The 27,714-nt window shown below is 37.4% G+C and overlaps 1 protein-coding gene across 2 annotated transcripts in view; it reads left to right on the top strand.

The window, feature by feature from the left end:
- Window positions 1-27,714, top strand: part of GRM7 (glutamate metabotropic receptor 7) — a 923,309-nt gene that overhangs the window by 547,745 nt on the left and 347,850 nt on the right. The window lies entirely within an intron of this gene.

A 27,714-nucleotide genomic window follows, 5' to 3' on the forward strand; every position in this document is an offset into this window, starting at 1 on the left:
TTTATTTGTTAAAGTTTGTGCCAATGCTGTCCAATAGAAATATAATCCAATAATACATGCAAATTAGTATTTTCTAGTAGCCATATTTTAAAAAGGTAAAAATAAATAGGTGAAATTAAGTTTATAATATATTTTATTTAACCCAATGTGTCCAAAATATTATCATCTCAACATATAATCAAATAAAATTATGAATGAGATATTTTACATTCTTTTTTTCATACTGAGTCTTCAAAATCTTGGATGTCTTCGACATTTAGAGCATCTTAAGTTGATCAAGACACATTTCAGTTGTTCAGTAGCCACACGGGCTAGTGGCTATCAAGTCGAATACAGCAGGTGTACACATAGTCACAAAACAGTTTAGCTCTACCTGGCTACAGAGAGATTGGGGAGATTTTACAAAGGAATCTATCAGCTTTGCCTGATCCAAAAAACCGCTTGGCCACACTTCCCTTCTCTCTTTCCTCCAATAAGTGACAGAAACTTAAGAAATATGCTATGGAGATCAAATATCTTACAAATACATTTTAAACAATAGATGTAATACTGGAAAAAAGATAACATTTTTACTTTTCTTTGTAAACTGCCTTTAAATGAAATATATTTCATATGAAAAAGTTCCAAATAATATCCAGTGTTCACATTTTCTCTTGGGGCTAAAGAAGGAAATTAAAGCCTCCTTTTAAAATATCCAAACAATACCTTGATAAACCTTTCTCATCAAAATAAGGGAAGATGCATTTCCAGGAAATTAAATCATTATATTTGACCATATAGAATGTGACTTATTTCTTTTAATATAATTTATATTTATTAAAAGGAATATTTTAGACATATTGATAAAAAAGCACTTATTTGTGGAATCTTATTTCTATATGGATATATATATATATTTTTGAGACGGAGTCTCGCTCTGTCCCACAGGCTGGAGTGCAGTGGTGTGATCTTGGCTCACTGCAAGCTCCGCCTCCTGGGTTCACTCCATTCTCCTGCCTCAGCTTCCCCAGTAGCTGGGATTACAGGTGCTCGCCACCACGCCCAGCTAATTTTTTGTATTTTTAGTAGAGACAAGGTTTCACCATGTTAGCCAGGATGGTCTCGATCTCCTGACTTCATGATCTGCATACCTTGGCCTCCCAAAGTGCTGGGGTTACAGACATGAGGCACCGCGCCCGGCCCCTCTGTGTGGATTATTAAATACAGAAGTATCAAAGCAATAGATTTAACTTGTATAAATTAAATTATATGTTCTTGGCAAAGTGAAATATAGAAAAATAACTAGTAACTTTAATATATTTTGAGAATACTCTTCCATGTATATACAAATGCATTGCAAGACAAGAATAAAGCATTCTTGTTGGCAGAAGCCACAATTAACAATAACCTAACATTTCATCAGTGACAGCATGGGTAAAGACATTGTGGTATATTCATATCTTGCAAACTACCAGCAATGACAGTGAATGAATTCTAATGGAATGCATTGATAGGAATGATGCTTCATAGTGAAACAAAATGTTGACCAAAAGATACAAAGCCAAATGTGCATACAGTCTGATTGCCTTTACACTAAGTCAACAAATGTACTATACTGTTTAGCAATGTATACAATGGGCTTAAAGTATAAACGAAAAAACAAAACAAAACATGGAGCTGATTACGATGCAAGTCAAAATAATGATTGAGGCGGGAATTTGATGGTAAAGGGGATAGCTATTGTGTGGAAATCTATTTTTTGATCAGATGTTGGTTACATGGATGCTTATAAAAACGTATTAATTATACCAGCAACTAAGTTGTATGTAATTTTCAATTTTTAAAGTTCTTTTTACATTTTTTTTTAAATTTTATATTCGGGAGTACTACCTGTGCAGGTTTGTTGCATGGGTATATTACGTGATGCTTAGGTTTGGGCTTCTAATGTACCTATTGCCAAAGTAGCAAACATAGTAGACAATAGTTAGATTTTCAACCCTTTTCCCGTTTCCATCCTCCCCGTGTCCCATTTCCATCCTCCCCGCTTTTGGAATCTCCAGTGTCCATTGTTCTTGTCTTTCTGTTCATGTTTGCCCAATGTTTAGCTCCCACTTAGAAGTGAGAATATGTGGTATTTGGTTTTCTGTTTCTGTATTAATTTGCTTAGGATACTGGCCTCCAACTGCATCCATGTTACTGCAAAGGACATGATTTCATTCTTCTTTATGGCTACATAGTATTCCATAGTGTATATGTACCACATTATCCAATTCACCATTAATGGGGACCTATACTGATTTCATAACTCTGCTATTATTAATAATGCTGTAATAAACATTCAAGTGCAGGTGTCTTTTTGGGTAGAACAATTTATTTTCCTTTGAGCATACATCCAGTAATTGGGACTATTTGGTCAAATGGTAACTCTATTTCTTGTTCTTTGAGATTTTCAGGCTACCTTCCACAGTGGCTGAACTAATTTACATTTCCACTAATGATGTGTAAGTGTTCCCTTTTCTCTGCAACCTCGCTGACATGTGTTATGTTTTGATTTTTCAACAAGAGTCGTTCTGATGGGTGTGAGATTGTATTTCATTGTAGTTTTTATTTGCATTTATCTAATGATTAGTGATTTTGAGCATTTTTTATTAGTTTGTTGGCCATGTTTATGTCTTCTTTTGAGAAATAGAGATTTCTCCAAAGAAGTCCTTTGACTTCTTTTTAATGGTCACCATTTAGTGGTTATTTGTTTTTTTCTTGTTGATTTAAGTTCCTCATGCATTCTGGATATTAGTCCTTTGTTGGATGCATAGTTTCCAAATAATTTCTCCCATTTTGTAGGTCGCCTGTTTACTCTGTTCATAGTTTCTTTTGTGGGGCAGAAGCTCTTTAGTTTAATTAAGTCTCATTTGTCTACTTTTAAATTTTGTTCCATTTCATTTTGGGGTTTTCATCATGAATTCTTGGCCTAGGCCAATGCCAGAAGAGTTTTCCCTAGGTTACTCTCTAAGATTTTTATAGATTTAGGTCTTACTTTTAAGTCTTTAATTCATCTTGAGTTAATTTTTCTGATGGTGAGAGATAGGGATCAAGTTTCATTCTGCTACATATGGTTATCCACTTTCCCTTGTACCATTAATTGACTAGGATATATTTTCTGTATTGTTTATTTGCTGACATTGTCAAAGATCACTTAATTGTAGGTGTGTAGCTTTATTTCAGGGGTCTGTATTCTGTTCCATTGGTCTATGTGTTTATTTTTGTACCAGTTGCATGCTGTTTTGGTTACTGTAGCCTTGTAATATAGCTTGAAGCCAGTTAATGTGATGCCTACAACTTTATTCTTTTTGCTTAGCATTGCCTTAGTTATTCAGGCTCTTTTTTGGTTTTAAATGAATTTTAGGATAGTTTTTTTTTCCTAATTCTGTGAAAAATTAAGGTTGATACATTGGTAGGAATGATGGTTAATTTGTAGGTTGCTTTGGGCAATTAGGAGATTTTAACAATATTGATTCTTACAACCTATGAGCATGGAATGATTTTCCATTTGTTTGTGTCATCTATGATATACAGATCTTTTATCTCCTTTCTTAGATATATTCCTAGGTATCTTATTGTTTTGTGGCCATTATAAATGGAATTGTGTTCTTGATGTCTTTCTCAGCTTGAATGTTATTGGTGGATAGAGATTCTACTTTTTGTATGTTGATGTTGTATTCTGAGAGATTGCTGAAATCGTTTATCAGGACTAAGAGCCTTTTGGCAGAGTCTTTAAGGTTTTCTAGGCATAGAATCATATCATCAGTGAAGTGAAAGAGTTTGACTCCCTCTTTTCCTACTTGGATGCCTTTTATTTCTTTCTCTTACCTGATCCCTCTGGCTAGGACTTCCAGATGCGCTGCTGGGTTCAGTTTGCTAGTATTTTGTTAAGGATTTTGGGGTTTATGTTCATCAGTGATATTGGCCTGTAGTTTAACTTTTTGTTGTTTCTTTGTCAAATTTTGGTATCGGGATGACACCAGTTTTGTAGAATGAGTTAGGGAGAAGTCTCTCCTCCTCAATTTTTTGGAGTATTTTTGGTAGTACTAACTCTTCTATGGACATCTCATAGAATTTGTCTATGAATCTGTCTGGTCCAGACTTTTTTGGTTCATAGATTTTTCAGTACTGCTTCAATTTTATTACTTGTTGTTGATCTGTTCAGGATTTCTGTTTATTCCTGGTTCAATTTTAGGAAGTTGTGTGTTTCCAGATATTTACCTATTTCCTTTATATTTTTTACTTTGTGTACATAGAGATGTTCATAGTAGTCTCTAATGACCTTTTATATTTGGGATTCGTTGAAATGTTACCTTTGTCATTTCTGACTGTGCTTTTTGGGTATTCTTTTTTTCTTTGTTAATCTAGCCAGCAGTCTATCAGTCTTGTTTATACTTTTAAAGAAGCAATTTTTCATTTTATTGATCCTTTGTATGGTCGCAATTCCATTTAGTTCTCTTCTGATTGTAGTTATTTCTTGTCTTCTGCTAGCTTTGAGATTAGTTTGTTCTTATTTTTCTAGTTCCTTTAAGTGTGAATTTATGTTGTCAATTTGAGGTCTTTCTATATTCTTAATGTAGGCTTTTAGTGATGTAAACTTTCCTCTTAATGCCACTTTTGCCACATACCAGAAGTTTCGGTGTGTTATGTCTCTATTTTCATTTATTTCAAACAATTTTTATCTCTGCCTTAATTTCCTTGTTTACCCATAAGTCATTCAGTAGCAAGCCATTTAGTTTCCATTAATTTATGTGGTTTTTGAGAGTTCCTCTTGGCATGGATTTTGATATTTATTGCATCGTGGTCTGAGAAGATGCTTGATATGATTTTGACTTTTTTGAACTTATTGAGAATTGCTTTATAACTGAGAAAATGGTCAATATTAGAATATGTTTTGTGTTTGGATGAGAAGGTATATTCTGGTCGTTGGGTGGAATATTCTGTAGGTATTTATTAGGTTCAATTGGTCAAGTGAGGAATTTAAGTCCAGAATTTGTTAATTCTCTGCTTTGATTATTTGTCTAATGCTTTCATGGGTGTGCTGAAGTTTCCCACTCTTATTTTGTGGCTATGGAAGTCTTTTCTTAGGTATAGATATAATTGTTTTATAAATCCAGGTGCTCCAATGTTGGATGTGTGTACATTTTGGATAGTTAACTCTTCTTGTTGAATTACAGAGTTTATTATGATATAATGCCCTTCTTTGTCTTTTTTCTGTTGTTGGTTTAAAGTCTATTTTGTATGATACAAGAATAACAACCCTACTGTTTTTCTTTTTTTTTATGTTTACATGATAAATCTTCATTCCTTTGCTTTGAGCCTATGAGTGTCATTATATGTGAGATGGATGTCTTGAAGAAGCATGAATCTTGTTTTTTTTATATAATTTGCCACTCTATTTTTTAAGGGGAGTGTTTTGACCATTTATATTTAAGGTTAATATTGATATGTGAGGCCTTTGTCCTTGTCATGGTGTTGTTAGTACTTGTTTCATAGTATTGATCGTGTAGTTACATTTTAGTATTGATTGCTCATGCAGTTGGGTTCCATGAGCTATGTGCTTGCATGTAGCTAGTACTGTTTTTTTTTTTTTTTTTTTTTTTTTTGAGACGGAGTCTTGCTCTGCCGCCCAGGCTGGACTGGAGTGCAGTGGCCAGATCTCAGCTCACTGCAAGCTCCGCCTCCCGGGTTGACGCCATTCTCCTGCCTCAGCCTCCGGAGTAGCTGGGACTACAGGCGCCCGCCACCTCACCTGGCTATTTTTTTGTATTTTTTTTAGTAGAGATGGGGTTTCACCGTGTTAGCCAGGATGGTCTCGATCTCCTGACCTTGTGATCCGCCCGCCTCGGCCTCCCAAAGTGCTGGGATTACAGGCTTGAGCCACCCAACAAGAGATGCTTAAGGAACTTATAAACATGAAAATAGTACTGTTTTTATATTTTCATGTTTATAAGTTCCTTAAGCATCTCTTGTTGGATGGGTCTAGTAGTGATTAATCCCCTAGTGATTGCTTGTCTGGGAAATATTTTATTTCTCCTTCATTTATGAAGCTTTATTTGGTGGGATATTAAATTCTCAGCTGGCATTTTTTTCTTTAAGAATGCTGAAAATGGGCCCCCAGTCTCTTCTGGATTGTAAGGTTTCTGTTGAGAAGTCTACCGTTATTCTGATGTGTTTATGTTTATAGGTAACATGACCATTTTATCCAGCTGCTATAAGGTTTTTTTCTGTGTTGACCTTGGTGTTGATTGTCTTGTGTCTCACAGGGGTTCTCTGGATATTTTATATCTGCATGTTGACTTCTATAGCAAGATTGGAGAAATTTTCTTAAATTATATCCTCGCATATGGCTTCTAAGTTGTTTCTCTTCTCTCTCAGGAATGCCAACAAATCATAGATTTGGTCATCTTATATAATTTCGTATTTCTTGAAGGCTTTATTCACCTTTTAAAATTCTTTTCTGTTTTTCTTTTTTTAAATTTTTTAATTTTTATTTTTCAGTCTAATTGGGTTCATTTGAATAACTGGTCTTTGCGCTCTAAAATTCTTTCTTCTGCTTCACTTAGTCTGTTAAGGCGTCCAATTGTATTTTTAAATTCCTGTAGTGAAATTTTTAATTCCAGAAGTTCTGTTTAGCTCTTTCTTAATATAGCTATGTCATCTAAAATCTTGGATCTTTTTCTGTCCTCTTTGTGTTAGATTTCAACTTTTTCTTGAGTCTGGTTGAGTTTTTTTGCCTTCCAAATTCTAAGTTCTATATCTGTCATTCCAGACATTTTATTCTGATTAGGATCCATTACTTGAGAGCTACTGGGATCCTTTGGAGGTGACAAAACACTCTGTTATTTTTTAGTGCCAGCATTCTTGTGCTGGTTTCTTTTCATCTGAGTGAGCTGACACTTTTTGTTGTTGTTGTTTTGAATTGGCTATCATTTGGATGGGGCTTCTTGATTTTTTATTCTTTTTTTTCCCTTGGAGGTATGATTGTGGTATATGTTGTATATGATCTCTTGGCTTCAATTCTGGGTGCTTTCAGGGTGCCAAGACTCTGTACAGGTTCCTTGTTTGCAGATAGGTTTGGCAGTGGCTTTCTCAGATGTTGCTTGTTGTGATTTAATTTTGTTTGGTGATATAATTCAGGCCGCAGTCCAGTAGATGGCACGTAAGTGTAAGAGCTGGCAGCTAGGGGTCAGGGGAGGTAATGAAGAAAGGTGAAAAGCACCCTCCCCCAGAGCATGCTCACCTTCAGTGGGGGTGGAGCCTCTGGAGAACCTGGAAAAGCAAACTCAACCATCTTAGCCCAGGCTCCCCAGGCCCTGATGGGAAGAGACACTACTAAGTCTGTGACAATGCACTGAGGGGGATAGGCAAGAGATGACCCCCTCTCTACGTCTATTCTTGAGTTTTGGTGGTGCCACCTTCATGAGCTGGGGCAGGTTCACATTTTCTTTGACCCAAGAGGGCCTTTGGTGGACCGTGCTCTCCCCTCCTTTGGGGTGGTTTGCACTGAGGATTAGATATCCAGGTGAGTGAACTGTGTTTCCCTTCTGCCCCTCAGAGCTGGTGGGCACTGTCCCTCAACTGACCAAGGGAGAAGACTACAGCACTGAACAATGACACTCACAGACCAGTTCCAGGTCCCAGAGCTGTCTCTGGCTGCATGTCTGGCCACACAGAAGGAACCTTGGCTTCAGCAATTCTCCTCCCACTCTAGTCCTGAGACAGGGAAGAGTCTAATTCCAGCACCTGCTGCTGTGGGTGTTCTCCATACTTGCTGCTCAATTTTGGCTGTAGGGGCCCTTCCCACGCTCCAGAGCAAGCCCTTCAATGTCTGATCTCAGACTAAAATGCCTGCTGTGGCCTCTGCTGCCAGGTTTCTAAATAATGTCTCTAAACTCCCAAAATGGTGCCAGTTGTGGGCTTGTGACCAGAGGTGGGTGGAATCCCTCTCAGGTGAGAAACATGGGTAAGTCACTGTGGCGAGTACGTTCTGCCTGACTCTTGGTCTCCCGGCAGCTGGTGGCAAGGTGTCAGGTATTGTCCTAGATATGTTTAGAAAAGCCTGGTTTCTCCACTGCTTTATGGTTGAGTGGTGGCTGCATCTGTATCAGTCTGACTCAGGCCAAGGATAAGAGGAACTTAGCATTAAACTATATGAGCTGGCCGGGCGCGGTGGCTCAAGCCTGTAATCCCAGCACTTTGGGAGGCCGAGATGGGCAGATCACGAGGTCAGGAGATCGAGACCATCCTGGCTAACACAGTGAAACTCCGTCTCTACTAAAAATACAAAAACTAGCCGGGCGAGGTGGCGGGCGCCTGTAGTCCCAGCTACTGGGGAGGCTGAGGCGGGAGAATGGCGCAAACCCGGGAGGCGGAGTTTGCAGTGAGCTGAGATCCGGCCACTGCACTCCAGTCCGGGCGACAGAGCGAGACTCCGCCTCAAAAAATAAAAAAAAAATAAACTATATGAGCTTTAGGTGGCTCTGTATACCAGGCATGAGTCCCTAGTGAGTCGAGGGTTTCTCCCATTGCCAAGATCGTAAAAGCCCATGTTGGAGCTCTGGATGTTTCTCTCTTACTATTTCCCTATGTCTGGAGGTCTCTCCCAGCTCTCAGATCAGTTTCTGACTGGACAAGCTGCCTGGAACCTCTCGTTACTTATTTCTGGTGCTTTCTGTCTTTTCTCTGGTGAATCCGAGCATTCTCTCCTATATAACGTGTTTGAAATGTGAGCATCTACTTACATTCTGGCTCTTTTCTGTGGAGGAGGCACATACTACTTGCGTGTAGTTGGCCATCTTGATTGTCTCTTTACTTCACAATAAAAATGGTTTTATGTATGTACACAGTTGCTCCAATAAATTTCATCTCATTTATTTCAGACTGTTATGTGTCTCTTATCACACTAGTAGCTTTCTTCCCACATTTTGGGTTGTGTATAGGAAACTGGTAAGTATATCAACTAAATCTTCATTCAATAAGCTGTTGATTAGCATCTTGAAGAGACTAGCACCACTGTGGTCCATGTAGAGACTTCCCATCAGATGCTTGTTGAAGTGGTAGTGTTCCCAGTAGTAATTATAACAATTAGGTGGTACAATGTTCTCACCTTAGGCACTCTGTATGTATTTTACCTATGTCATCTTTTATAATCTTTACCATAGTATTATTATGTTAAATCCTTTTAAAGTCATTATCATTCTTCACATCTTAGAAATTAACCTCAGCTTAGAAAATTTAAATAACATGCCCAAGTACACAGCTATAAGAGACTAGAACCTGGAAGTGAATCCAGATATGTCTGATTCCAAAAACTGTTCTCCTTCCTCTCTCTTGTCCTAACTTCTTGCTCTGTTTTGAACCATTATTCAGCAATCTTCAGATAGGTCTGCTATAAATCCACCTACTCACATATCTCCAAATGGTAGATTCACACAACATTTCTTCTGCTCATTCACAAAAATACTGTAAAAGATTGCAGAGAAGTAAACATACAGAGGGACATGTAAAGTGTTCTAAATCTTTTGTGAGATGATCTGGCCGACCACTGAAAGAGAAACTTGATGTCACCTTGTTTTTCTAAAGACATATAGTTCTCTCTGAGTGATTATTACATACTTTACTTGTGCTCATATACTAATTGTCATACAAATATATATAGAAATTTTTTGAGGGTGATATAAAGATTTTTCCATATTTCATCTTCTTTATTCCTCCCCTTTTTAAACTAGGGAAAATACTCGTACACGTGGGATCTTGCAGCCTCACTCAAATTCTTAAGATTTTCAGCAACGTCTTATTGTCTTGTTCATAGTATAATTGGTCTGGACCTGAGTTTGAACTCATTAAAATTATAAGGTTAGTGGGCATGGTGACTCATGCTTGTAATCCCAGCACTTTGAGAGGCCAAGGTGGGCGGATCACCTGAGGTCAGGAGTTCGAGACCAGTCTGACCAATATTGTGACACCCTGCCTCTACTAAAAATACAAAAATTAGCTGGGCATGATGGCGGGCACCCATAATCCCAGCTACTCAGGAGGCTGAGGCAGGAGAGCTGCTTGAACCCAGGAGGTGGAGGTTGCAGTGAGCTGAAATTGTGCCATTGCACTCCAGCCAGAGCAACAAGAGTGAAACTCTATCTCAAAAAAAAAAGAAAAGTTATAAGGGCATCTTATGACTTACAAATTATAGCTGGAGATTCAGTTCCCATGTTATGATTATTTTCTTATTTTCCACTTTAAATATGTTTATTGAGCCAAAATATGGAGCCAAAATAGACTTTGAACAGCTTCATTTACTCTTGTCATCCATTTGAGTTGCAATTTGGTGAACATATCATAGATGTATCTATGTATTCACATGTATCTACGATGAGGTTTCTATGATGATTCACATGTGTCTACATTCACATGTATCTGTGATCATGTATTCAAATTGGATAGGCATTTTTTCTCATAATAAATTTAGCATAACTGTTTTACTTTAATAGTTTGCTTTTCCAAATCTAGTATGGAGTTCTACTTCAGATAATATGTCATCTCACCATTTCTACTAGAGAGGAGGAATAATTTCTAGTGTTGTATAATAATACGGTTTGACCGTGTCCCCACCCAAATCTCACCTTGAATTGTAATAATCCCCACATGTCAAGGGTGGGGCCAGGTGGAGATAATTGAATCCTAGTGGCAATTTTCTTCATACTGTTCTCATGGTAATGAATAAGTCTCACAGGATCTGATGGTTTTATAAATGGGAATTCCCTTCACAAGCTCTCTTGCCTGCCGCCATGTAAGATATGACTTTGCTTCTTATTCGCTTTCCACCATGATTGTGAGGCCTCCCCAGCCATATGGAATTGTGAGTCAATTAAACCTCTTTCCTTTATAAATTACCCACTCTCAGGTATGTCTTTATCAGCAGCACAAAAATGAACTAATACATATACCATTGTAGGATGACTGTAGTTAACGTTAATATATTTTCACAGTTTCAAATAGCTAGGAGGAGGACATTCAATCTTCTCACACAGATAAATGATACATGTTTGGGATGATGGATATGCCAATTACCCTGATCTGATGATTACACATTGCATGTATCAAAACATCACTATGGGCCCTGTAAATCTGTATAATTATTATTTGCCGATTTTTTAAATTGAAAAAAATAAAATCAGTATTTTATATTTTCTCTTAATTCATGATTTTTATCTCCGAGAGGGTTCATTTTGTCAAAATTATATCAAAATCGTCAATGAGACCCAAGTACACCTGGGAGAAATTTTTGAACAAAATGAAAAATTTCCCAGTAAGAACCTTTAAAAAATCCTTATAATGACATGCTGGGTTTAACATGACCTATATTTTCAAGCTGTAATAAATAAAGTGAAAGTGCAACTACACACACTAAAAAGGTGAATCTGAAGAGAGATTTCTGAGGTAGCAAAAAAAAAAAAAGTGTCCCTTTAACTGCCTTGCTATTTTATTTTTACTTCCTTTTTAAGAAATACTTTACAAACTAAAAAAGACATCTGTTAAATCCTCTCCAGTTAGCCTACCCTAAAATTCAGTAAGTTTTCATCTTCTGCATCTTAAATTAACATATGTTGGAAACATTGTGATTCGCCCATATTTTATATTTTTATTGCTATTATTTTAGTATGAATGCCTGTAGGAAGCTTTGGGATGTGCATGAATAGTGTTTCATGCAATTTTTCTCTTCTTTGTATCATTAAGACTGGAAATAATAGTTATTTAAAAATTGCATTTGGGATGGATGGGTAGCTGGGAGTCTAAAATGAGCTCAGTCTGGTGGTCTGTTTCATGAGGAATGCATAAACCCTCTTTGTGCATGTTATCTGATGCAAGTGGTGCCATCATTATTCTTCCTTAGGAATAACTGTGCTTGGTTTTAGCCATTTCATTTTAAAGTTCTACCTCTAGCTTATGTGATGTATTAAAATAGTTTTGTATTATAAAATAGAAGAACTTTATAGCATCTAATATTATTCTCCTTTCCTATAAATGATAAGATATGGGTTTTTGAAGAAGAAAACAAAAGTACACTAAGAGCCTTTCTTGTGAATCTTTCTTCAATGTGTCTATACCCATGGGTTCCATTTCCTTACCACTCACATGTGCATTGTGTGATTTCAGAATGAAAGCACCATTTTACTCTGATTATAAAAAGTATTCATTCTGATTGTTGATAATGGAAAGAGTTGGAAAAGTGTGAATGAGTAACTAAGTAAACAAAACAAGATAAAGAAGAAACAAACTTATCCCCCAGGGAAGTTTATCATATTGAAATTTTGGTGACTCGTCATCCAGACATCTTAATACTGTGTCGTACAATATACATGAATTTTTGCATTAATTTTTCACCATTAGAAGAAAGTTCTATAATTCAGTAAAGGAAACATCATCCCTTGACTTAAAGCCATTATGTAGAGTTGCTTTACCAGAGGATGAGAAGGATAGTGGGGAGGGGGAGATGAAGTGGGGATCATTAATGGGTATAAAAATACAAATAAAATGAACAAGACCTAATATTCAGTAGCATAATAGAGTGACCATAGTTAATAATTTGTTGTATATTTTGAAATAACTAAAAGAGTAGAATTTGAGTGTTCTTAATATGCACCAAAAATGATAAATGCTTAAAATAATGGATATTCCAATTACCCTAATTTGATCATTACATATTGCATGCCCATATCACACATCACATGTACCCCATGAATATATTCAACTATTATGCACTCATAATAATTAAAGATTTAAAAACATTAAATCAGTTGTTCTCACTTAAGGGAGATTTTCCTCTAAGTAGACACTTGGCAATATATGAAGATATTTTTCATTGTCAAAACTTTGGGGCTGGTGGTGGTACAGGTAGGGAATTTTGTGGATGGAGGCCAGCAATGCTGCTAAACATCCTTAATGCATCCCCAGAACATAGTTTTCTGGCCACAATGTTAATAGTGCTGAAGTTGAGAAACACTGCTTTAAAGGGAGCCAAAACGTGGATGCACCCAAGTTACAATTGACCCATGTGATACAAACCAAAAACAAACCCCCCCAAAGAAAACTTATAATTTCAGGAAAAGATGAAAAGAAAGAGAAGGTTCAGTGTAGGCATAACTTCTAAAAGTTTTCATGGTTGCCATGTGGGAATGACTTTAAAAATGACTACATAGACAGAATTATTGAGTTGAGGGACTTAGACTATAAATAAATTTTAAAATGTCTTTTCTGAAAGTGAGAAAGCACTTAGGAAATATGGTTCAGAATTGCTTCAACACATCAGTATTTACTGACTGCCTACTATGTGCTAACCACATTTTTGGCAGTTGGCAGTGAAGAGTTTATCAGTTCCATGGAATGAAAGGTTTGAAATCAGATAATTTATGGAAGTTGTAGAGAACATAGCAGTACAATTATACTTAGCTCTTTTTTATCATCAAAAGGGGAACCAGGATGAATGCACAGAAATTACAGAGAAACAAATCTTAGCTTACTACAGGAAGAGCTTCCTAAAGTTTAGATCTGATAATGCAATGGGCTATCCCTAAGATATGGCAAGTTTCTTGTACTAGATACACATATAGAGAAATTTGGTAGGCTATGTATGGAAAAATTTTAAAGACAATTGGAAAAAAGGTGACTCCCAAATCTTGCCAGGACTGGCTATACACACATACACACACACACACGTATATATATGTGAGTATGTGTGTATATATACACACTTGTTTTTGTGTTGGGGGGACCAGTGCAAGAGAAAAGCATGAGGGTATTTGATTTGTTCAAAAATTAAGAGTTTCAAGAGTGACATAAAAGCCTTAAACCTACATCCAGGGAATTTTCTGAACTTGGGGCCCTGTGTGAGTGCTCAGGTCCCGTGACCATGAAGCCAACCCTGGTTGTTACTAAGTTTTGAGAGTCTACGATTCTGTATCCTCTACCCTTTCTACTTCTCTGACAATTCCTTTCTATCTCCATTGATGGCTCCTTTGTTTGTCTTTGACATCCTCAAATGTGGGCATTTCTCAATAGCTCTTCCTTTCACACACCATTCTTTCTGTATACATTTTCCATTGATGATCTCATCCTTTTAATACCCAGCATCATAGGCATTTGCTTGGCTTCTGAATCTACAGCTTTACCCTTCAGAGCATTTTCCTTCATGCTTCCACCTTCCACTTAAGCTTAGTGATTTGGAAATCACACATCTTCCTATTTAAACAACAACAACAACAATAATAATAATAAGTGTCCTCAACTTTTTCTGGAATCCACCCTCTACCTTGTTCTCTAAGCTCTAGATCCAATCACTCCATCTTACTTTTTTTCTTTATCAAGGTCCTCGTTTTTGGTCTGTTCTGTAAAACTTTCAACTAGACTGTAGATGTCGCACTTATTACTACTTTGTCAACTGCTGCTATAATTGAGGGCCTCACAGCAGAACCATGAGCCCAGGCTCTGGAGCCAAAGATCTGAATGAAATCTCATTTCCTCTGGTAATGAGCAAATGACCCATGCTGTTTCTGCCTCATTTTTCTCATCTGTGAAATGGGTATAAGATAGTACTGCTATGGTTTGGATATGGTATGTTTGGCTCCACCAAGTCTCATGTTGAAATTTGATCCTCAGTGTTGGAGATGGGGCCTAATGGGAGGTGTTTAGGTCACAGGGACGAATCCCCCATGAGTGGTTTAGTATTGTCCTTACTGTAATGAATGAATTCTTGCTCCATTAGATCCCTCAGAATTCTCACAAGAGCTGGTTGTTAAAAAGAGCCAGGCATCTTCCACTGCCCCTCCCCTCAACTTGCTCTCACCATGCGATCTCTGCATACCAGCTCCCCCTCCCTTCCTGCTGTGAGTAGAAGCAGACTGAAGCCATCACCAGTAGTAAATGGTGTGAGCCATGCTTTTTATACAGGCTCAAGAACCATGAGCCAAATAAACCTTTACTATTTTTTATTATTTATTTATTTATTTATTTATTTTTTGAGATGGAGTCTCTCTCTGTCACCCAGGCTGGAGTGCAGTGATGTGATCTCTGCTTACTGTAAGCTCTGCCTCCCGGGTTCACGCCATTCTCCTGCCTCAGCCTCCCGAGTAGCTGGGACTACAGGCGCCTGCCACCTCGCCCGGCTAATTTTTTTTGTTTGTTTGTTTTCAGTAGAGGATTAGCCAGAATAGTCTCAATCTCCTGACCTCATGATCTGCCCGCCTCGGCCTCCCAAAGTGCTGGGATTACAGGCGTGAGTCCCCGTGCCCAGCCCACCTTTTTTCTTTATAACTTACACAGCCTCAGGTTTTCCTTTACAGCAACACAAAAACGCACAAAGACAAGTACTTATCTCAGGGTTATTAGAAGGTTTACATAAGTTATTGCATGCAGATTACTTAGAACCTAGAAATAGTTAAGGCTCAATATTTGCAACATCTGTTTCCTGCTTTTGAGTTTCACATTGAATTGTTAAGAGTATGGGCTTTGAAGTAAACAGACTAGGACAAAATATTGTGTCCATCTTTTCCATGTGGTGAACTTGAGACAGGCATCTTCCCTGACAGAACCTTAGCTCCTTCATCTAAGCATGGAAATGTTAGTTCTACGTTTCCAGGTATTATAAGGATTATGAAAAGCTTCATTCACAAACACTTCTATAGCAATGTCACTCAACAAATAGGAACCTTCCTCCCAGTCCTGCTAGTGTATTCTTCCTCAAATGCAGCTATTATCACAGTTCCCATTCTAAGAACCAGCCCTCAATTATTTCACAATGCCTGTGAGATAACATCCTGACTCTTCATACTGCAGACCCTCTACAGTCTGGTTCCATTATACCTTTCCATAAAGATGTTCTGTACATCAAACATCCATTGTAGTCAAATCAGTCTGTTCATCACCTGGAAACACAAGTGATACAACCACCTCACCCCTTGTGCTTGCTGTAATCCTCCACTCTCTCCAATCCTTCCTATCTGTATGAACTCTGCATTGTCTAGGCTGAACTCAAATCACAGCCCTTCAATGGCATAAATTCATATCATTCTATCCTTGTATTTTTCTTCATCCCTGAAATCCTGTAACATTCAGAGGCTACCTTTGAATTTTTAAATGGCTTTGTTATGTCTTCTTGCATTGTGGTTTACCATTTGGAATCAGGCAGACTGTGTTCAGATTCTGCTTTTTAGCTATGAGCCCTTGGGCAAATTACTTATTCTATATGAGTTTCAGTGTGCACATTCACCAAATGTGGATAATAATAACGGTCAACTCCTAGGATGTTTGTGAGAATTGAAATAACATATCATTCTTAGCCCAGTATAATCATTTAATTTTTTTTTTAGTAAGCATTAGCCAGAATCATTGGTATTGTTTTTGTTTTTCTTATCTAACCTCAAACATTGAAAGTGTCTTGGAGCAGAAGTTGTGTATTATATACTTTTAGAATCTCTCTACCATGGAGCCTTTTGCTTTAATTAATTTCTGCCATAATTAATTGCTCTATTGTGCCATTTTCTGATTTCATCCAAGACACACTCTAAATGTGTATGACAAAGAAGTAATGCCTGGTGACTAAAATGAGACTGTATTTTCTTTCTATACTGTTGCTAACCCAGGTAGCAAGCACAGGCCCTGCTAGTAACTATCATAAAACTCTCACCTGGGACTTAGTGTGCTGCCTGCTCCTTAGAGGAACAGAAAGTTGTCAGTAGGGCTACAGTGCAAACAGTGTTGACCACTTTTTGTTATTGGAAACATCATGTCCGAGGCAAGACCATATTTATGATGTTGCCGTATGGCTTGAATTCCAAGTCCATCCCATTGCTCTCTCTAAAATACAGAGCATGAAGTACTCCTACTAATAACACTCCACATTGAGATAAAAGCAAGGATTTCTGTGTCTAAACCAATCTGGCAGCAAATTGAAGTTATATTTCTGCAACACCAATTACCTGGAAAAAAACTTTCAAAGAAAAAAAAAGCATTAGTCATCATTTTAAACATTTCCAAATGTACTGAATATCACTGCCTCCAAAAGCTTTCTGAACTCACCTTATTCAGAGTCAGGAATGTTTGCTTCTTAATATGAAACTTCCATCATTTCATCTCTATAACTTCTGAATCTCTTCCCTCTCTGTTAAAATTGTATGCGTATGTCCTACTTCTTGGCCATCTCCCTGAGAGCAGGATCCGTATCTGACTTATCCCCACATCAGTATTAGTTATGACACTTACAGTTGCCAATGACAGACAAACATTGGGATTTGCCTAAGGTAAAAACGGAGGGGTGTTGATTTATTATAAGAATAAGTGGATGTCTTATACAATCCAAAAGCAAGTAATATATCAGGGCTTTAGAAACAGATTGGAACCAGGTACTTGAACATTGTTAAAAATGTAAGACTCTTTTCTCCCTCCATGTCTTTTCATTCTAGGACTCCAATTGACTCATCTCTCCATGCAAACTGAATTTTTCTACTTCTCAGTCTATGTGGCTGCTATCAGCAACTCCTGAGTTTATATCTCTTCTATTAAAGTGAGCAGTCCTGGTTGATAGGAATTCACTATTTCCAGTTTCAGGTTACCAAGGAAGAGAATCTGTTAGCACAGATAAGGTTAGGTGCTCACTCCCAACCCAGTCAGTTGGTACCCATTACAAACCTATAAACGTGTAAGTGATTTCCTAGAAAACAAGATGTAGTTGTCTAAAAGTGTAAGAGGTCAGAGGTGAGGGCAATTCACCTTTCCTATTATTGCACCTAATGCAATGTCTCCCTCTCAGAAATGTCTAAGTAACTCAGGTGGTGAGAGAATTAATATAATCTGAGTTTGCTGCTTGAACTTGATCCTGCATGAAGATATTTACATGAGCCATCTATTCTCATCTTATTTTTACACTTCTGCAAATATGATGTCTTAATCAATATGCCAGAAAGACATGGAGAAATAACATACACCGAAATAGCATGTTTTAGAACGTTGGACACTTCTTCTCAAATCTGAAAATACCTGCAAATAAAAGTGACCTTTGACGTGAAATTGTAAAATATTGTAAACATTAAGTTTTTCTAGGTGTCTGAAACATTTCTTCTTTTGATTTATATTTTCATGGGAATTCAAATACCAAGTGGTCACGCATTTGGGACACTGGTATCATTTTCTTTGACTTTTGTTTTCCTTTTTTTTTTTTTTTTTTTTTTTAAGATTCTTTTTCCCCTCTCAGACCTGCATATGAAAAGTCATTCCTTCAAAAACTTGCTTTGTTTTCCCCTCAATCATTAGGTGGTAGCTGAATCTGTGATTAGGAAGAAAATGAAATATCATTTTGATAAAATTCCTTTTGAATTGTTATAGATGTTTGATTATATAAGTTTAGACATTGAGCTCACTGAAAACTTCTGGCTGCTGAGACATTTTTAGATCAGAGTACAAAATGAAGACGGTAACCAGGCAACATGGTCCTTCTATAGTTATTAAAAATAAAATGTGAAGCTTCCACAATGCAGAATAATTCTCTGAGAAGTTTGTCTGGCTTGCTTTCTGTCATTGCCTGGAAAAATGGGTAGGTCCCATTTGCTGAATTGATTGATAATTTATATGCATTAAATATATTATTCTGTAAGATTATGATTCTTGGACAGTTATATACACATGAAAGTGATTATAATTTACTATAATTCCTAAAAATATTCCTCCTTAGACATTTCTAAAAAAATTACATATTACAAATGTATAATTGTATGTATTGTAATAGACACAATATCCACAATCTATGGAAACATAAATTTCACCCTACATTCATTAGGATGACATCAAGCTGAAATAATCACATGTATAATCTCTATATAGCAGAATATGACTCATTAAATCTTGGAAAGCTTTCATATAATAAATGGTGATATTCAAAGAATGGCAACAAGATTCAGCCAACTATGGCAAATATACATCCATTATTTGATGTTTTCAAAGACATCTGAACGTGATATTATCGAGTAATTCCGATATATATAGACACACACACACACACACATTTTTACATATATACACACATATAAGAATGCATAGATGAGAATATATGTGTGTTATATATGTGAATATATTTGTATATATAAGAATATACATGTGTGTATATATGTGAATATATGTATATATATATAAGAATATGTGTGTGTGTAGATAGATAGATAGATACGCTCAAATTAAGGGGACCTGGTCTCTCATGTTTCTGGTACTCCTCAGATGGCTCTTCCAAGGCTGTGTGTAAAATGGATATATGAGTGATGAAATTGCATAATCATATACAGTAGATATTCTTAACCCTAACAGCATGTCTGAATCACTTGGGAAGCTAAAAACATGGATGCTCAGGCCCAGCAGTAGAATCTTTGATTTAGCTGGTCTGGATTGGAGTCCAAGCAAAGGTAATTTTAAAACATTCTATACCTGATTCCAGTGTGTAGACCAGGGTGTAAACTGTTGTGGACATAAGTATTCTGCATATACTTCCTCTATGTCAGGGATAAGTTCCTAGAAAGAGGGGCTCTATACAAATCAGTAGTTGTGGATTGTTATAGCACTCTCCTGGAGGGGAGCATTTGTAGGTAGGCATCAGGTCTTGGCAAGCACTCCTCTTGTAATCTAAAGGCTGTCTTCTAAGAAAATCAGATCTCACTTGGGAATTCCCTGGTAGATTCTTGGTGATTGGTTTAGATTTCCCATGATCTGCAACTAGTTAATTAGGCTGACAGCCTTTCTGGGAACTAACCAGCAGGCTTCTTCCTGGAAGTTGAGAAAGAAATAGAAATTAAGATGAGGTATTGGAGTTCAGGGAACAGAGAAAAGAAATTCTGGTGGATGACTGATCCTTTGAGGCATGACTTTTATAAAAAGGAGTTTAAAAATATAGTGCCTTGGAATCTACCAATCCTACGGTAAGTTTTCAACCATTGTTGGCAGCAGGAGTACAATAGCAAGATGTGTGCTCCGTGGAATTTAGCATAGAGAAATAACTGTTTGTTCCAGATACTCTCCCTTTAAGATCTTGTCCATCTCTTCCACCAGGAAGCCTCTTGTTGGCCCAGTTGGAGATCGTAGAAAGTTCTGAACTCTTTTGAGTCCTACATAAAACAAAAAATTAATGCAAACAAGATTAAGCCAAAGACACTCTATATATAATCAATAAAAAATGTTCACAACACACCCTGTTGGTCTTGGTTTTCTTGATAGACAATCTCTAACACCTACCATATTTCTTTTATGAAGATACTGAACATATTATATCAAACTAAAGCACCATGTGTTTTTCTTTGGTGTCTTCCAAGATAGCATATTGAACTGGAACTTATATGAGATCCAGAGAACAGTACATTTATGTTCAATAGCTAAAATCCATGCGAAGCATTTAGACCAAAGCTCTGGGCATAGTAGTCACCTACACAGTAGGATATTGTATTGCCATTAATTAATTTAAATGTTTCTATCTGAAAATACCACTTTATATATAGTAAATTTTCAGGAATAATTTCTTGAAAATATGTCATATCAAGGATAGTATATAAGTAGTATATTTTTAAAAGTCAGAAGAATATTAGCTTTTTAAGATACTAAGCTAGAAAGAGGCTGAAGACCAGCTTTGTTAAGACTGATTATCATGATTGATTATTATTTTATTATTTATTTGTATAATTGACACATAATACTTGTACATATTTTGGGGTACATAGTGATATTTTGGTACACATTATATTTAGTGATCAATCAGTAATTAGCATATTCATCAACTCAAACATGTATCATTTGTATTGGGAAGATTCAAAATTGATTATTGATGCCTGCTATGGTTGTAGATGTAGGGGGTGGTGACATGAGGATATTTACTATACCTTTCATGCACATCCGTGTGAAAAGACCACCAAACAGACTTTGTGTAAGCAATAAAGCTTTTTAATCACCTGGGTGCAGGCGGGCTGAGTCTGAAAAGAGAGTCTGCAAAGGGAGATAGGGGTGGGGCCGTTTTAAAGGATTTGGGTGGAGAGTGGAAAATTACAGTCAAAGGGGGTTGTTCTCTTGCCTGCAGGGGCAGGGGGTCACAAGGTGCTCAGTGGGGTAGCTTCTGAGCCAGGAGAAGGAATTTCACAAGGTTAATCGCTCAGGTAAGGTGGGGCAGGAACAAATCACAATGGTGGAATGTCATCAGTTAAGGCGGGAACCAGCCATTTTCACTTCTTTTGTGATTCTTCACTTGCTTCAGGCCATCTGGATGTATACGTGCAGGTCACAGGGGATATGATGGCTTAGCTTGGGCTCAGAGGCCTGACATCCCTGCCTTCTTATATGAATAAGAAAAGTAACAAAATAGTATTGAAGTGTTGGGGTAGCGAAACTTTTTGGGGAGTAGCATGGATTGATAATGGACGATGTTTCTCAGGGCTGCTTCAAGCAGGATTAGGGGCGGCGTGGGAACCTAGAGTGGGAGAGATTAAACTGAAGGAAGATTTTGTGGTAAGGGGTGATATTGTAGGGTTGTTAGAAGGAGCATTTGTCACGCAGAGTGATTGGTGATGGCCTGGATATGGTTTTGGATGAATTGAGAAACTAAACGGAAGACCCAAGGTCCAAATAAGAGAAGGAGAAAAACAAGTATTAAAGGACTAAGAATTGGGAGGACCCAGGACATCCAATTAGAGAGTTCCCAAGGGGATTCAGCAAAATTACTTGCTTGGTTGGTGAGTTTTGGGGCTCTATCCTTGAGTTTTTTTATGTTGTCATACACCAGGCCAGATTGATGTAGGTAAAAATAACACTCTTCATTTAAAAATATACAGAGTCCTCCTTTTCCAGCAGTGAGTAACTCAAGGCCTTGGCGGTTTTGGAGGACAACTGCAGCTAAAGAGTCAACTTGGGACTGGAGGACAGATAAAGTTTGTGATATATCCATGATGCTAGCAGAGAAGTCATTAGAGAGGCTACAGAAGGTCGTGACAGAGGTTGAAATGCCTGTTATTCCAGTACCAAGAGCAATAGTGGAGGCAGAAAGTCCTAAACTGACAAGCAAGGGAATTAGTGGAATAACTTTTTTTGTTGTGTCAGTGTCACGAGGGGAACAGGAAGCTCTTCGGTCCCATTTGCAAATTGAATTTTGGGAGTAAGGAAAACTAGTGTGCATGTGCCTGTCTGAGTAGCAGGTAGACACATGTAGGTGGAGGAGCCACAGAGGAAGAAGAGACCTTGTGCGAGGCAAAACTGGAAATGCAAAGTAAAAAGATGAGAAGGAGTGCTGAAAGGTGTGTCTTGTACCTAGACTCCTAGGGATCCAGCTAGGGCGGCAGCCGTCAGAGGTTGTAATGGGGACTGATGGGGTAACCGTGCAGAGGGGGAAGTTCAGTTTTCATGGTGTATGAGAAAACACTGAGTGAGTACAAGCAACCTTTCAGTGTTATTTACGGGACTGGGTATAGGTAAACAAGAAGAGGGCCTGGGCGGAAAGTCTGATGAGCAAGGGGAAGGTAGCCAAGGATGGAGAGAAATACAGGGTAAGTGTCTTCCTAAGCAATAATTCTAATGTTTTTAAGTTTGCCTGTATTGATAGAGGGCTTATCTGTAATATGGAGCTGGAAGTCTCCAATTGTTTCAGTGATGTGTATAGTTGGGCTTTGGAGATGAAGAGTGAAGGAACATGAGAAGGTTACCTAGGGGAATTCCAGTGGGTCTTTGCCAAGAGATACATAAAGGAGCGGCCACAGGAATAGTAGTTTGTGTTGTGAGGGGTCCAAATATGAGGGAAGTAGAGTTGATATAAGGAGAAAGGTTTTTTAAGTAAGTGTGGAGGAGGGCGGCAGCTTGCTGATGTGAAATGTCTGGGGAGGTCTTGCTGGACCTGTCTAGAAAGTAAAGAAGTTCTTCAGGAGGGTAAAGGTGAGGGCTGTTAAAGGAAGTTTGGAGGTGTAGGGAGACAGGAGATGTTGCCCAGTCTGTATGTAAGGCGGGGACAGCTGTTTAGGCATAGGAAGAAAGGGAAATACAAAACCAGCAATTGTTCACTAAGGAGGGATTAGAAACGGCTAGGAGAGAATGAGTAAGGTTGATAGTGTGGTGGAGATAGCTGGGAAGAGGTAGAGGGTGGCATAAGAATGGGAATGAGAATAAGAGTGAGTATAAAAGTAAAGAATAGAACTTCATCAGGGTGAAAGTATTGGAGGGTGCCCTGCCAGCAAAGATCACCTATCCACTCTAAGAGGGAGTTAAGAGTGGCGGTTTGGGGATAGCACCAGGAGATATCAGCTGTGATGGCTTGAAGTAACAGTGTAAACCGGCAGTGTAAACAAGAGCAGGGCATTTATGAGTAGTTGAGAATGGCGAATAGGAGTATGACTAGACAGAGCATAGTAGGGATGACGAGTTTTTGGGGCACAGTCCAAGTTGGTCTGTTGTCTGGAATGAGACTGGGGCCTAATAAAAAGGAGCGTCCATACAGGAGCTCAAATGGGCTGTACCCTGTAGCATTCCGAGGACAGGCCCAATAGATGACATTTGTAAAAATTAGATGTGTTTAGAAATAGGAATTAACTTATCTTGGAGAATAACGGCTCTTCTACAAAATTTGAAAATTTGCAAAAGACTGGATATTGTATTGAATGGACATTTATTTTGGAGCGATATATATTTCATATACATATTTTTTGTTTTATGTTGCATGTGTCTGTGTTTTGCTTTATAGATGTATAAGGAATTAAAAAACATGAATGAGCTAAAAATAAAATATCACTCATCATTTATTCATCACATCATCTAATATCAGCAGTAGGTTATCACATCATCTAATATATCAACAGTGGGTTATTACTGTTGACATATTCACATTATTGACATTCATTGTTACTATTGACTTTGGTATCAGATAATGTAATGAATATTACATATGTAATATTATATGTAATAGTCATACTATCGAAGTATTTTTAACTTTTAAAATATAACATGCAAACACAAATTATTTTGGCTCATAGCATACACCTTTGAAAACTTTCTGTAGTCTGATGGCTGCATACTACCTCAAAATGTGTATTTAATCTTGTGTTTTGGGGACATTTGCAGTGGTTTTACATTTTCATTGTTCTAAAACGTGCTCAAATTATTACCCTTGTAACTACTTTTAAAAGAATATATCATAAAAATTACTAAACATACATAAAAATAGAATCATATAATCAACTCATGTGAATTGAAAACCCAGTTTCAAGCATTATCAATATTTTGCTATCAGGCTTTAACTTTCTCTCCTGAATTTTTGTTGTGATGGGGCATTTTAGATCAAATCTGAGACATTATGTCTTCTTAACTAAAATATTTTAGAATGTATCTCTAACTGATGGGAACCTATTCTTTACACCACCATGCTATGCCCATATCTGGTAAAATTAATAATTGTTAAAATCACCTAGTACTTTAAATGCCTTTTCAAAAATGCATATCTTTTTTCCATTAGGATAAATACCTTGAAACATATTGCTAGATCAAAAAGTTTGCACAATTTTTATGGCTTTGGATATATTTTGGCAAGTGCCAATATGTATTGCAGTCAAGATTGCACAATTTAATGTGACAATTAACACTCATTGTTATTAGAGGGAAAATATATGAAAATATGGGATGTCATTAAAACAACATAGTATGGAAGGAGGAAGGGTAAGGGTAGAAAGGCAAGACATTAGAAAGATAAGAAATTATACTGACAACAATAAAAACCCAAGCCAGGAAGTAATGTTGTAATACCTGTGAGGGATCAGTGCTCTTGAGTAAAACCCTTACCACATTTCTGCACAGAACATTTAACCATTAAGGCAGGGGTTCAAGTTGGCATTGCCATGAGGTGGGGTAGAAAGAAGAATAGCAGGAGACTCCATCGTGTGCTTATTTATCACCCATTCCACACCCTATGGAAGCAGCCTGTGGCCTCCAGCTGGATGCCTCCTCAAGTCTCACCTCCTAAATCATCCACTAGAGGGATGATCATTTTATTTTTCATCTCTACTGACTTTGTGCATCCTGAGCAGCCTCAATAAATATATATGTGGGCCATTAAGCTCACATGACTGCACATAGCATAGGAAAATGATAAGAGGCTTTCAAGTGTAGAGGGTTGTTACATTACAGTGCCTGAAACTGATATTAAAACTGCTTACCTTAACAAAAGGAAAGCAACCTGCATTTACTGAACAATTTCAAAAATGTGGGTTTATCCTTCATATTGAAAATTTTTAAAATCATCTGTAAGGTGGGTACTACTGTCCTTAATTTATAGATGAGGAAAAGTAGGTGCCACTTTAAGTCTTATTTGGAATATGTGAAGAAATGAATGAATGAATGAAATGATAAGCAAATTAAAATGTGCAGTTTGATAGCAAAACAAAAGTGGCAGAAATGTAAGTGATAGAGTTAGCATAAGACAAGTGAAATCAGATAGCCAGTAGTTGGCAGAGGCAGGATTCAAATTCAGGTCTATCTGACTGCAAAGTGAGGCTTTTAAGAGCTGAATATTTCATGCATAGTTCCTAGTGTTAAAGTACAAAGTTTCTTAAATTTTTTGTTATTGTTCTTTCTCTCTCTCTTTTCCTCACCTTACGTGTGTGTCTGAGATAATTTTCTATTAAGTTAGCTTACATTTACACACTTACATGCTAGACACTGCTCTAAAAACTACATATATTATTAGCACATCCAATAGTTACAACAATTCTATGACGTCTATATTATCATCATCCCCATTTTATCAATTGAGAAACTTAGACTGGTTAGCCCATTTGCTCAAGGTCGTCTAGTTAGCAAGTGTCGAAGTTCAGAATTGAACCCTAGAATTCTAGTTGCAGAATCTGCTTTTAGCCATTAAACTATCAATTTAATATGTATTGTTTATATCTGTATTTATTCCCATATAAGTATATTCAGATTACATAAATGTCCTTCTGTTTCCCAAGCAGTTTAAAGGAATAAAAAATGACAGGCACTCTGATATTATATAACATGCAACAGCCCTTTGGAGACATTTTGTGCAATAACATTGCAGACATGATTTCCTGTACCTCATCCATAAACACTTCCCGTGAGATTTTTGTTCTTTGTGGAATAATTTTTGTTGCAATAATTCTTATTTGTTTTCTCAAAAATAATGGCTGGTTTCCACCTCTCTCATCAATAGACACACCAAATAATTTGTGAGTGCATCTGAGAGCCCAGACTTCTCTCATTAGATCAGTAATGATCTTCTAGCCAAGCTGATTTACATGTCTTTAACTTCCATTTACATCAGTTAATATTGATAGGAACTGGAATGGGGAAGGAGAGCTGAGTGACACACAGTCTCTGGCCTCCAAGACCGCAAAGATTCTCAAGAGAGGCAGACAAAAAACTAACACCTGTAACACTGCACAAATGCTAGTGGGGCTACCTGCAGAACATGTCCTGAGAACACAGCACATGGCATAGAGTCAAGGGTGCAGAACAGCCAATTCCTACAATCATGCAAAACTTCCCATTTTGCAGACAGAAAATCCAAATGCACTTGCTGTGGTTGAATCCATGCAGTGCTTCCTCATATTTCTTGTGGGATTTTATGTTAAATTCCCAGCTAAGATTCAACTTGATCATTTTCTAAATATCCAACTGGTTGCTGTTTGTTAGACGATTATTAAAAGCTCATTGTTTCGCTAATTATTTGAAATACTACCTTTACTCTGCACTACATTAAATTCCCATGTGTAATTGGGTCTAGTTCTGGACTTTCTGTTCTGTTCCAATGATAAATTGATCTCTTTATGTGCCAGGACTACTCTTTTTCAATAATAGTGGATTTAAATCTGAATTTAAAATCTTCTGGCGCTTGCTCTCCTTTTTTTCACTTCCTTCCCCCAAACTACTTGCTTTTCTTTTTCAGTATTCTCTTGGTTCTGATATTTTTCCACATAAACTTTAAAAGCGACTTGTCTATCTCTAGGCAAGAAAACTTTGTGTTTTTATTGAGATCACATAAAATAACTTGAAGGGAATTGACATATGTGGAACCTTCAACTTTTCCTGAAAGACAAAAGCCGTGATAAATGGAAAGGTATCACTTGTTCTTGGATAGATGTTGGGCTAACCAGTCTAAGTTTCTCAAAACTTACACAGAGAGATCATCTGTCTTTATATACACCAACAATAACCACTTAGAGACACAGTGAAAAAGTGCAAAATTAAATAGCTAACCGCACCTCCCCCCAAAAAAGAGAGAGAATATCCTGCTACTTTCCTAACTTCTCTGTTTTGTTTGTTTGTTTTGTTCTGTTTTTTTGGTTTTTTTAAAGATGGAGTTTCGCTCTGTTGCCCAGGCTAGAGTGCAATGGCGGGATCTCGGTTCACTGTAACCCCTCCCTCCTGGGTTCAAGCAGTTCTCCTTCCTCAGCCTCCCAAGTAGCTAGGATTACAGGCACATGCCCCTATGCCTGGCTAATTTTTTGTATTTTTGGTAGATATAGGGTTTCACCGTGTTGGACAAGATGATCTCGATCTCCTGACCTTGTGATCTGCCCACCTCAGCCTCCCAAAGTGCTGGGATTACAGGCATGAGCCACCGTGCCTGGCCAACTTCTCTGTTTTTAGTAGCTTTTTCAAGGATATATTCTTATGGGCCTGAAATAGTAT

This window comes from Rhinopithecus roxellana, chromosome 1 (assembly GCF_007565055.1).
Source record: "Rhinopithecus roxellana isolate Shanxi Qingling chromosome 1, ASM756505v1, whole genome shotgun sequence".
NCBI lineage: Eukaryota > Metazoa > Chordata > Mammalia > Primates > Cercopithecidae > Rhinopithecus > Rhinopithecus roxellana.